Below are 9,706 nucleotides of genomic sequence, written 5' to 3' on the forward strand. Positions count from 1 at the left end.
CTGAGCTCCTAGAAGACAAGAATGAATGGGAAGAGCATCGGAATTACGGCATGCAGACCATGGCTCAAAAGGCTTGCAGGAAGGTGGAGAGAGGAAATCAAAGATCTTTCTTTCCTAACGCCAGGAAGTTGTTCATGTATATGTTTAGGAACCACTCAGAACAGTAAAGTGCTCTCCATGGAGGGTTTCCCATTGTTAAAAGAGAACTTCCCCCAGAACATGGGGAATGAATTTTGTTCAATTGGACCCACAGAATCCTCAGGCCCCACCGATGAGGACAAAGAATCATATAGAAGCCCCGAACAGAATGAGCTTTGATAATTTCCCTTTCATTTATTCCTGTGGAAATTGCTAAACTTGTGTGGCAAGTGCAAAGCATCCCAGTTAGAGGTAGATTATTACCAACTAATTGTCCAAAATTCAAGAACACACAAGCTGCAGGGACAAGTGGACCCTCACATGAGGAGACTTCCCAGAAGCCATTCATGTCACTGTCCACAGAGATTTGCCAAGAGGAAGAGCCTCAGAAAAAAATTATGCTGTGGACTAATAAGCTAAGCCACAGGTCAGAAAGACACCTCTCAGGCCAGAGGGCTGAATCAAGCTTTCCAGGAAAAGGGAGAGCAGGAGTCCTTGGCATTTGTAGTGTGACTGATAGAGCCACAGGTGACTATTATGGTCCTTCAGAGAGATTCCAATAGTACCTGAGGATTGACAGAGCCTACAAAGCATCCAGTTTCTGCTCCTTAAGGGTTTCTACTCTAACACTGAATGTGTGGGGCTTGTACCTGATTTTCATGGCCAGCACAGTGCTATCGCCTGAGCAAAGACTAGGATGCTGCTGCTTCCTTAGAGTCAATCGTTGCCATGGGCCACCTAGGAAGCAAACAGGGAAATAAATAATAATCTATGTCCAGTCCTTCATTTGTCAAAGGATAAAACCAAGACTCAGGGATAGGAGGCCCTCCATAAAGATGGAGTACAGGGGAGTGGAGGGCCCAAGAAGTGGTTTCCCTTCGACAGTAAGTACTTACTGGGGGATTCTAGCCAGTGGGGATGGATGCCATTGTGCATCCCACTGGCAGGCTCTGGTAGCTCCATGTTTCTGATCAAAACATAGATTCATAGAGGATAAATAAAGAGAACAGATGGATATGAGGCCCTGACTTTACAGGCACAAGGGATCAATATTCTTTTGGAAGAAAGAACTTCACTGAAGACTTTTGCTTGTGAGTAGATGCCTGGGAGGGTCCCAGTGTAAATATACTAAGTAGAGATAAGCAAGGGAAAGAATGAGACTGTAATAGATAATGAGGAGCCCAAGGACGCAAGGACAGTAGCTACAAAAATGAGGGATAGAATCAAATTGGTACTAACTGATCAATACTAGGGCACTCACATGGCAGTAATACTCCACAGGGATTAAGGGGATGGCGGGGTAAACCCGCAACTAAAGGACACGGGGAGCATTGTAGAGGGGAAGGGCAAGCCTTTAACCCTCGCTTGGGTGAGGCAAAGACATAAAGTGTAACCATAATGTTTGTACCCTCATAATACCCTAAAATAAAAAAAGTTTTTTAAAATGAGGGCTAGAGCACCCCCAATGAGCAGTGAAAATTATCTGCATTAAAATAAAACAAGTGATCGACAATTGATGGTTGAAAAAGAGAAGAATAGGGGAGAAGGAGGCAGTCTTAGGGCCGGAATGAGGCAAACTGAAAAGTAGCTGTTGAATCCTGCTTTGGCATTAGTGGCAGTAGGGTAATAGGAATAGCAGGCTTGCCAAGGAGAGTGTTCTAGGCTTTTGGGGCAGAGGCTGCCATAGTTGAAATGCTAAAGACAGGGGATAGAAGAGAATGTTCATCTTCCCAACAATCTCCAAAATTCTAAGGCATGAGGAGGATCACCACAGGTAAAGTCTACAAATAAAATAACATACATTGTACCTAGAACATAATAGGCACTCAAAATATGAACACTTTATGTGTGCATTTAGAGCACAAAGACTAGCTATTCCCTTTTTCAGAAACCCAGAGAGAGGAAGAAAGTACCTGGGCTCTGTAGGGAGTTCAGAATAGATTCTGAATTAAAATCCAGAAGATAAGGAGAATTGACTGCTTCTCAGGTATGGCCTCTGCAAGTCCTTTCTAGTTATATTCCAAGAGGAAAAGACCCAGTGATACATCATAGGTCTACTTAATCCAGATGATAAAGGGTGATGTGGCCTGGAATGTAGCAAGTCACTTTATGAGGAGACTGCCATACATTTTCCTCCCTGGAAAAAGGAAGATCCCACCAGAAACTTCCTTAAAAGCAGGAAGCTCCACAAGGAAGAGGAAGACATTGAGGTAAGAGCACCTAAGAAAACATTGCCCTGATCCTGGCTGGCCATGAAAGCCGGGACCTCCTAGTGTATGCCTGGCTTCCCATAATGATCTTCCATGCTGAAGGCATTCCTGGTGCTTTCTCAGTACTGGGTCAGACAGGGCTTTGCCTGCTCCGTAGCCCACATCATCAAGTGACAGATCAGATGTACAAAGAAGTACAAAGACTAGCTATTCCCTTCCTCAGAAGATCAAGACCTAACATGACCCAGGAAGGCAGGAGGCCAGTGCCATGGAGGGACCACTGTGAGTATTGGTGCTCTTTGCATGAGCCTCCCAGAGTAGCTCATAAGTGGGAGGTGACTCTGTCGGAGGATGGAGACCTGACTTTCCAGCCTCCTGCTCCAGTCACCACAGAATGAGAACTTTCCTCACATAAAATAGTTGGACTCATCATACTATTATAAGATCAGAACACCTCCATTCAGGCTTTAGTTCACCTATCATAAAAGGAGGTGAAAGGACATGAAGTTCACATCCTTGTGGGGAGAAGCACATCTTTTCTTCAAGACCACAAGCACCTGATCCATTCCCAGTGCCAAGAGATGAGCAGGATGCCCTCATTGAGAGCAAGAGGAGAGAGTTCAGGAGCAGCAGGGAACCCTCCACAATGGTCCCTGAGCTAGTGGTTTTACAGATCAGGAAGACCTAGCAGTCAGTAGCTCCAGTAGAATTTCCTCCCATGTTCAGGTCACTTATCAGCAGAAACAATCCATCTGCCTTGAGATCCAGCTACATCTCTTCCCAGGCCATGCATCCCAAATATCCAGGGTCCATTTATGACTCTAGGCTATACACTCAAATAACTCCAATGAGGAACCATTTCACAAATGTCTCTCTCTGCAGGGACTTTTGCTATTTATCACTTTACTAGAGAAATGGGGTGAGTTTATCAGCAGAAGGAAGACAGACAACAGCTGGGTGGGGCAGAGCCTCCTCAGAAGCTGTTGACTCCCTTCTTTGGTAAATTGTTCTCACTGGCTCTGAGGAAATGCTCATAAAATGTGTCCAATGAAAGAATAAAGCCAACTCTTTCCCTTACTGACTGATATTCTCATGTCTCCAATTTGGGGATCCCACATTTGGAGCACATAAGAGGCAATTATGAGAAACAGAAAGCTGGAGATCAAACTGAGGAATACAGTGACCAAAAGAGGCTTCTGTGCTTACTTGCATGAAGAGATCCCCCTTTATTAGAGGATAGAGGTAAGGAGGGGAAGAAATGATAGTCAGAATTCCTGATGCTCTATGAGAGGAGTACAGAAGCCAATGTTGAGATCTCCAATGTTATAACTCTTCAGCACAGTGACCTGGAAACAGGAAGCACTCGCCATATTTGAGTTGTTATATTTAAAAGCTCACATTGGTCTTTCCTTTCCTTGGGAACCCCAAATGAGAAAGAAGGTGGTCCCAGTCTTCACTTGCTAGGATGCGCAGATTGTGTGTAGAATTCAAAGCCACGAAGAAAGGGGATTAGTGTTTCCTGACTGTTACTGCTTCTCAGGTTATGCCTCTGCAAATCCTTTCTAGTTATATTCCAAGAGGAAAAAAAACCCAGTGATACATCATAGGTCAACTGAATCCAGATGATGAAAAGTTGTGCAGCCTAGAATATAACAAGTCACTCTATGAGGAGACTGCCATACATTTTCCTCCCTGGGAAAAGGAAGGTCCCACCACAAACTTCCTTAAAAGTAGGGAGCCCCACAAGGAAGAGGAAGACATCGAGGTAAGAGCACCTAAGAAAACATTGTCCTGACCCTGGCTGGCCATGGAATCCAGGACCTTCTGGTGCATGCCTGGCTGCCCATAATTGTCTTCCATGCTGAAGGCACTCCTGGTGCTTTCTCAGTACTGGGTCAGACAGGGCTTTGCCTGCTCTGTAACCCATGTCATCAAGTGACAGACATCATCAAGTGACAGATGAGATGGACCACAAAGAAGAAACACAAAGACTAGCTATCCCCTTCCTCAGAAGATCAAGACCTAACATGACCCAGGAAGGCAGGAGGCCAGTGCCATGGAGGGACCACTGTGAGTATTGGTGCTCTTTGCATGAGCCTCCCAGAGTAGCTCATAAGTGGGAGGTGACTCTATCAGAGGATGGAGACCTGACTTTCCAGCCTCCTGCTCCAGTCTTCACAGAATTAGAATTTCCCCCACATCAAATGGTTGAACTCATCATACTAAGATCAAAACACTTCCATATTCAGGCTATAAGACTTTCAATCAAAAGAAAATGAAAATGTCTGGATCCAGATCCTGGTGTGTGCCTTTCTTTTCCAAGACCACAGACAACACCTCCATCCCTGAAGCAGAGAGACAAGAATGGTGCTGTTGTTGAGAGAAAGAGGACAAGATTCTAGTGACAAGAGGCTGCACTAGGGATACCACCCATGTCCTAGCCATCCAAAACCCACTCATTGGTGAGAACCACTCGTTCCGGTTCTGGTTTCAGAGGATTCTATCCCCATGTTGTTTATCCTGGGAAACTTGGGGTGCTCCCTTCAGGATTTGTGTGATATACACATGTTAGTCTAAAGAGAAAATATTTTACAAATGGGTCTGGACAATGCCTCTTGCCTCCATCAAGAATGCAAATGTGATGTGGTTATCAACAGAAGGGAAAATGTGACCCACAAATGAGGTCCTGAAGTTTGATATTTGGAGTGATGTTGTTTCCTCTCAGACATAAGGCCCAGAAGCTCTAGGAAGTCAGTCTCAGATATAACCTTTTTTTTTATGTAAAGGCATCAGGATTCATTCACACAAGGTAGGCCTCTGACACATAAAGAAGTAATGCACAATCAATCTGGGCATTCCAACAGATGACAGTAATAGGTCCCTATGCTTTTAGAATCAGGACTGAAATTCTCCCAACACCTGAAGTGTCAGCAGAACTCATAAGGGCTTCTTCATATCAACCTGCTTCTCTTCTTATGGGATCAATGCCAAATCTTTATGTTTCAGGTAAAATAACTAGCTGGTAATGCCAAAGCCAACCTTAAAGGGGAAAAAAGGACAATCGACATCTCAAGAAAATCTGAGACTTGCTTAGCAACTGTCCTTGCACTTTGCTTAGAGGATAACAAGGATCATGGACTGTCTTTATTTATGTAACCTCACCACTTCATAATTAACATTAGCTGGAGGGAATGAGCTCCTTCTCCCCAGTTGGCTGCCTCCTTGAGCTTCCACCTAGTGATCTGCAGCTTTAGATTGTAAATAATAATAATAATAATATTAATATAGGACTACAAACCTGGAACAGTGGTCCAATTTAGAGGCAAAAAGGAAACATTCCTGTCTCAGAAATAGCAACTGCAGACAGAGTCATTGGCACAGTGAAGATATATGTCCCTCACTCAAGAACTAAAGGATTCATACTATTAGCAGCAACAGGAAACAGAAGATATGCATCTCCAGCCACCAAGAACAGGAGTGTAACATGTAAGAGCATGAAGAGTGGCAGAAAGAAAAAAAAAACTCTGAACAAAGGAGGTAAGACAAGAGAAGCAGGAAGGCAAGGATCATATCAAGGAGAAGGAAGGAAAGGAGTAGCCAAGAAGTCAACTTTAGAATCTCTAGAGGGAAGTCTAAGCTGAACCATGGCACCCTCTCCAAGAAGAAATGTTGAGGGTCACAGGGCTGCAGGGAGGGCAAGAAATGAACATTTGTACAACACTATACAGCTCATCATCTGGAATGAAGGCAGTCTCTGAAAAGAAGGTGCCAGAGAAAACCCTCCTCGCTCAAACCTTCACTCTCTGATGGGGCTACAGTCTCACCAGAGTAAAGGCCTGTTCAATTAGCTTTGACGCACGGACCTCAATGGAGTATCTATCTAGGGGTGGTTTCTAGAACCCCAGGTATTCAACATGGCTTTGGAGATATCCTGTGGAAGTGCAAATTGTGGTCGATGTGTGACAGACAATTAGCTGAAACACAAAATCCCCAGATTTGTCCAAATCATAATCTTGTTTCTAGAGGGAGGAAGGAGAGAAGCAATGAAAAGAAGGGAGAAAACAGAGGACGAGACCCAATCCCCAGCAGCTACATGAGCTCCTGCAGGAGAAAGACCAGGCCAGCTCGAGCCAGAATGGAGCCTCCTGACCTCTCCAGAGTTGTATGATAGAGCCTTTAGCTAATGCTCACAAGTCGAGAATTGAAAGAGATCTCTTCAGGATGAAAGGAGTGAGCTTCAGGCCTTCTCTTTATGCAATGGGAAATTGCCTGTGAGATAGGAAACCAAATGGTAGTGAATGAGTGAGTGGTAATGCTTCTTTCCCAAACTCAAGACCCGGAGTAGCTGAAGAAAAGAAGTGAACTGTTCCAAAGGAGTTAAGCAGAACAGAGGGGAATGAGCACCATTCCTGAAGAAGACATAGTCCCTCGAGGAACATCTCAGCTGGCTCTCAGGACTGAGGTCACTGCCCTGGGAGACCCCCGTTGGAGCACACAAAGGCCTCTGGCAACAAGGAGCCCTGGGGAACTGAGTAATCCTACTTCAGCCCTTTTTTAGGTCATACTCCTGGGCGTGTGACCTCCAGAAACCCACCTATTTAGTAGAGACCATTACGTCTGTGGGTGTTGGCCAGGACATAAACTTGTACAGACTAGTTTCCCAGTTGCTCCGGCCATGTTAGGGCTGAGATGGACCATCAGTGGGGACTTTCACTCAGCAGGTTTGCTCTAGGAAACATACAAATTTCTCACATCCTTCTTCTTCCCCACCTGTTGTGGCCCGTTTCTAGGAACAAGGAATGAACACAGAGACAAAGAGACACAGACACACAAAGATGGTACAAGACTGAAGCGCCTTCCTGCTGCAGTTTCTTTATTTTTAACACAGTCTGTTTGGCAACTGTCCCACCACAATTTCTTTGTTCCCACACTGTCCCGACTCAACATGTCCCGTTCCTTGTTGTTTCGTCTCCTGAGAGCCGATGTTTTCATCCTGAACTCTCTAGCCCTTACTGTTTTCAGATCAGAGCACCCTGGACTCGCATTCAAGCCCACAGGCATATTCTGAGAAAAACAACAAGAAACCGTTCCCAGACAAAATGTCCTCTACACCCACCTTGGTATCAAAACCAGGGACGCTAATTCCATCACCCTTGAGAGGAGAAAGTGGAAAGCATTGTCTAACTTTGATGCATGTGAGAATTTTCCCCTATTAACAAATAAGATAACTGAAGAGGGGACAATGAGGAGCCAGTGCCTTGGCATGGCTGAGAGAGAGCAGGGAAGGTCCAGAGATTCTATGTTGAATACAAAGTCTGAGTTTAGGGTCCTGTTATATGCCCAGGATTGGCCTATAAAATTGAGCCTTGACCCACATTAAACATTTTTTTCATTCTTAGCCCTCAAGACTACTAAAGTATCTTCTTCCTGAGGGGTTGCTGCATTTTTTCCCTCCCAGTCCAGGTTATAATCATAGACACAATAAGAAATATTACCAGAGCAAAGCCTTTCTACTCTTCCAACTCTGTTACTCAGTGACCTACTCCCTTAAGAACCCTGGTTTGCACCACAACTGGGACAGATACAGAGGGACCAGCTAACAGGTAAAATCTCTGCAGCACTAGCACCTGTCCTGGAACCGTGCCCAGTCCTAACTCAGAGAGTTGGGCTTCTGTAGCAGCCAAGCCCATGACTGAGACTCCCTTGGGTGTCTGTCTTTCATAGGGACCCCTCCACATTGTCCTTTGGCTCTGAGAAACTCTGATGGTAGAAAAGGATTTATTTCCATAATGGGAGGAAGTTACAAGGAAGCAGCTTTTAGTGCAATATTTGAGGAAGGAATCAGTCTGGGATGAAGCTGTTTTACAAGAGATTGAACAGCCACAGAAGAGAGGGTCATGGAAAAGGACTCGAGCAAGATGTGTAACCACATCATGGATACCAAGAAAGGATTTTTGCCTTAGGCTGTTGGCTTCTATCTCCAAAATCTCAATTGCTAAGGTCCTGTGGAACCCGGATCATGTCTTCTGGGCTCATGTCAACTCCCAGTGGAATTCTTAAGGTGTTTTAATTGATCTGTTCATGATTACAATGTCTGGTAGACAGGCCCTTGGAAGCTGCTCAGAACAAGACTGTTGCATCTGAGATGGCCCAGCCATCTCATGCCTGAGCCTAGCCTGTGAACAGAAGCAGTTTTCAGTGAAAAGGCTCCAAAGACGTTTCTCATTCTTGCAGCCTTGGTAAGAAATGCATTTCACCCACGAGTCCAAAGGCTCAATCTTGGATCAAAAAGGAGGAAAACCATTATAATAGCAAACTGACACTGGGAAAGAGTAGGAGCAAGGAGTAGAGATGAGGAGGTTCTTAGACTTGTGGTGATTCTTAGTCTCTGGAAAAGGACCCTGACCCACCAACATCCCTGTTTCCCTAGATTCCCGACAAGTGGCATTGCCTGACACATTACAAGCCTTGTTATTCTTCCATGAGAGATCAAGCTTCTAGGGCACTGGCCCTCAGTTTAAACATATTAACATTTGAGTGACAGATATAAGTCCCTTTCCAGGGAGCAGGTTGTGATGGGGAAAAGAAAGGTGAGATCATAGAACCTGACCTGCCCAAGAAGTAAGAGAGTACAGAAAAGGAAAACTGAGGAAAGGGAAATCTGAGTGCTTAGAAGATATATTTCTCCTCAATTTCACTTAGGCAACAATCAAAAGGTTACACAGTAAGTTTTTTTCTTATCATATTTTTAACTCACATATTAAAACAAAAATCACCAAATACCATAAATAATTATTAATCTGAAAAAGATACATCTAACCAAAGTATCTTTGCAGTAAGTTAGTATTTTATTTACAAAATACCCTATTCACAGAGTAGGGCCCTACTCAGACACCAACAGGGGGTTCTAATACCCAAGACATCAGATCTAACCTCCTCTGACTTCAGTCTCATTTCCCCTTTTCCCCTTTCTCTCCTGGGACCTTCTCTGTCTCTTCACCTGCCATCATTATCTTGCTGCAGAAACAAAATAAAATTTCATCTGTTCCTTTTCCTTGCTAGTCAAATCCTTTACTGCATTGAGTCCAGTTGAGATCCTTTCCTCTCCCAGACCAAACTAAATTATCCCATATTCAATCATCCTTGCTCTGGTTTCCCTGAGCACATCACTGATGCCACTAAATTCAGCATTCGCTTTGCTCCTATCCTTTCCGCAGTTCAGGGAGGTTCGCCCATGGCAAGGAGCTGGGCTTGGGATGAGAATGTGTTTATTCTTTTCTCAGCTTCCTTAAGTTTTGCTCTGAATCTGTTCAAATACTCCCGCAGGTAGTGAATCCAGAGTTTCACTTCATTGTGGA

Source organism: Propithecus coquereli, unplaced genomic scaffold (assembly GCF_000956105.1).
Source record: "Propithecus coquereli isolate 6110/MARCELLA unplaced genomic scaffold, Pcoq_1.0 Scaffold106, whole genome shotgun sequence".
Classification (NCBI taxonomy): Eukaryota; Metazoa; Chordata; class Mammalia; order Primates; family Indriidae; genus Propithecus; species Propithecus coquereli.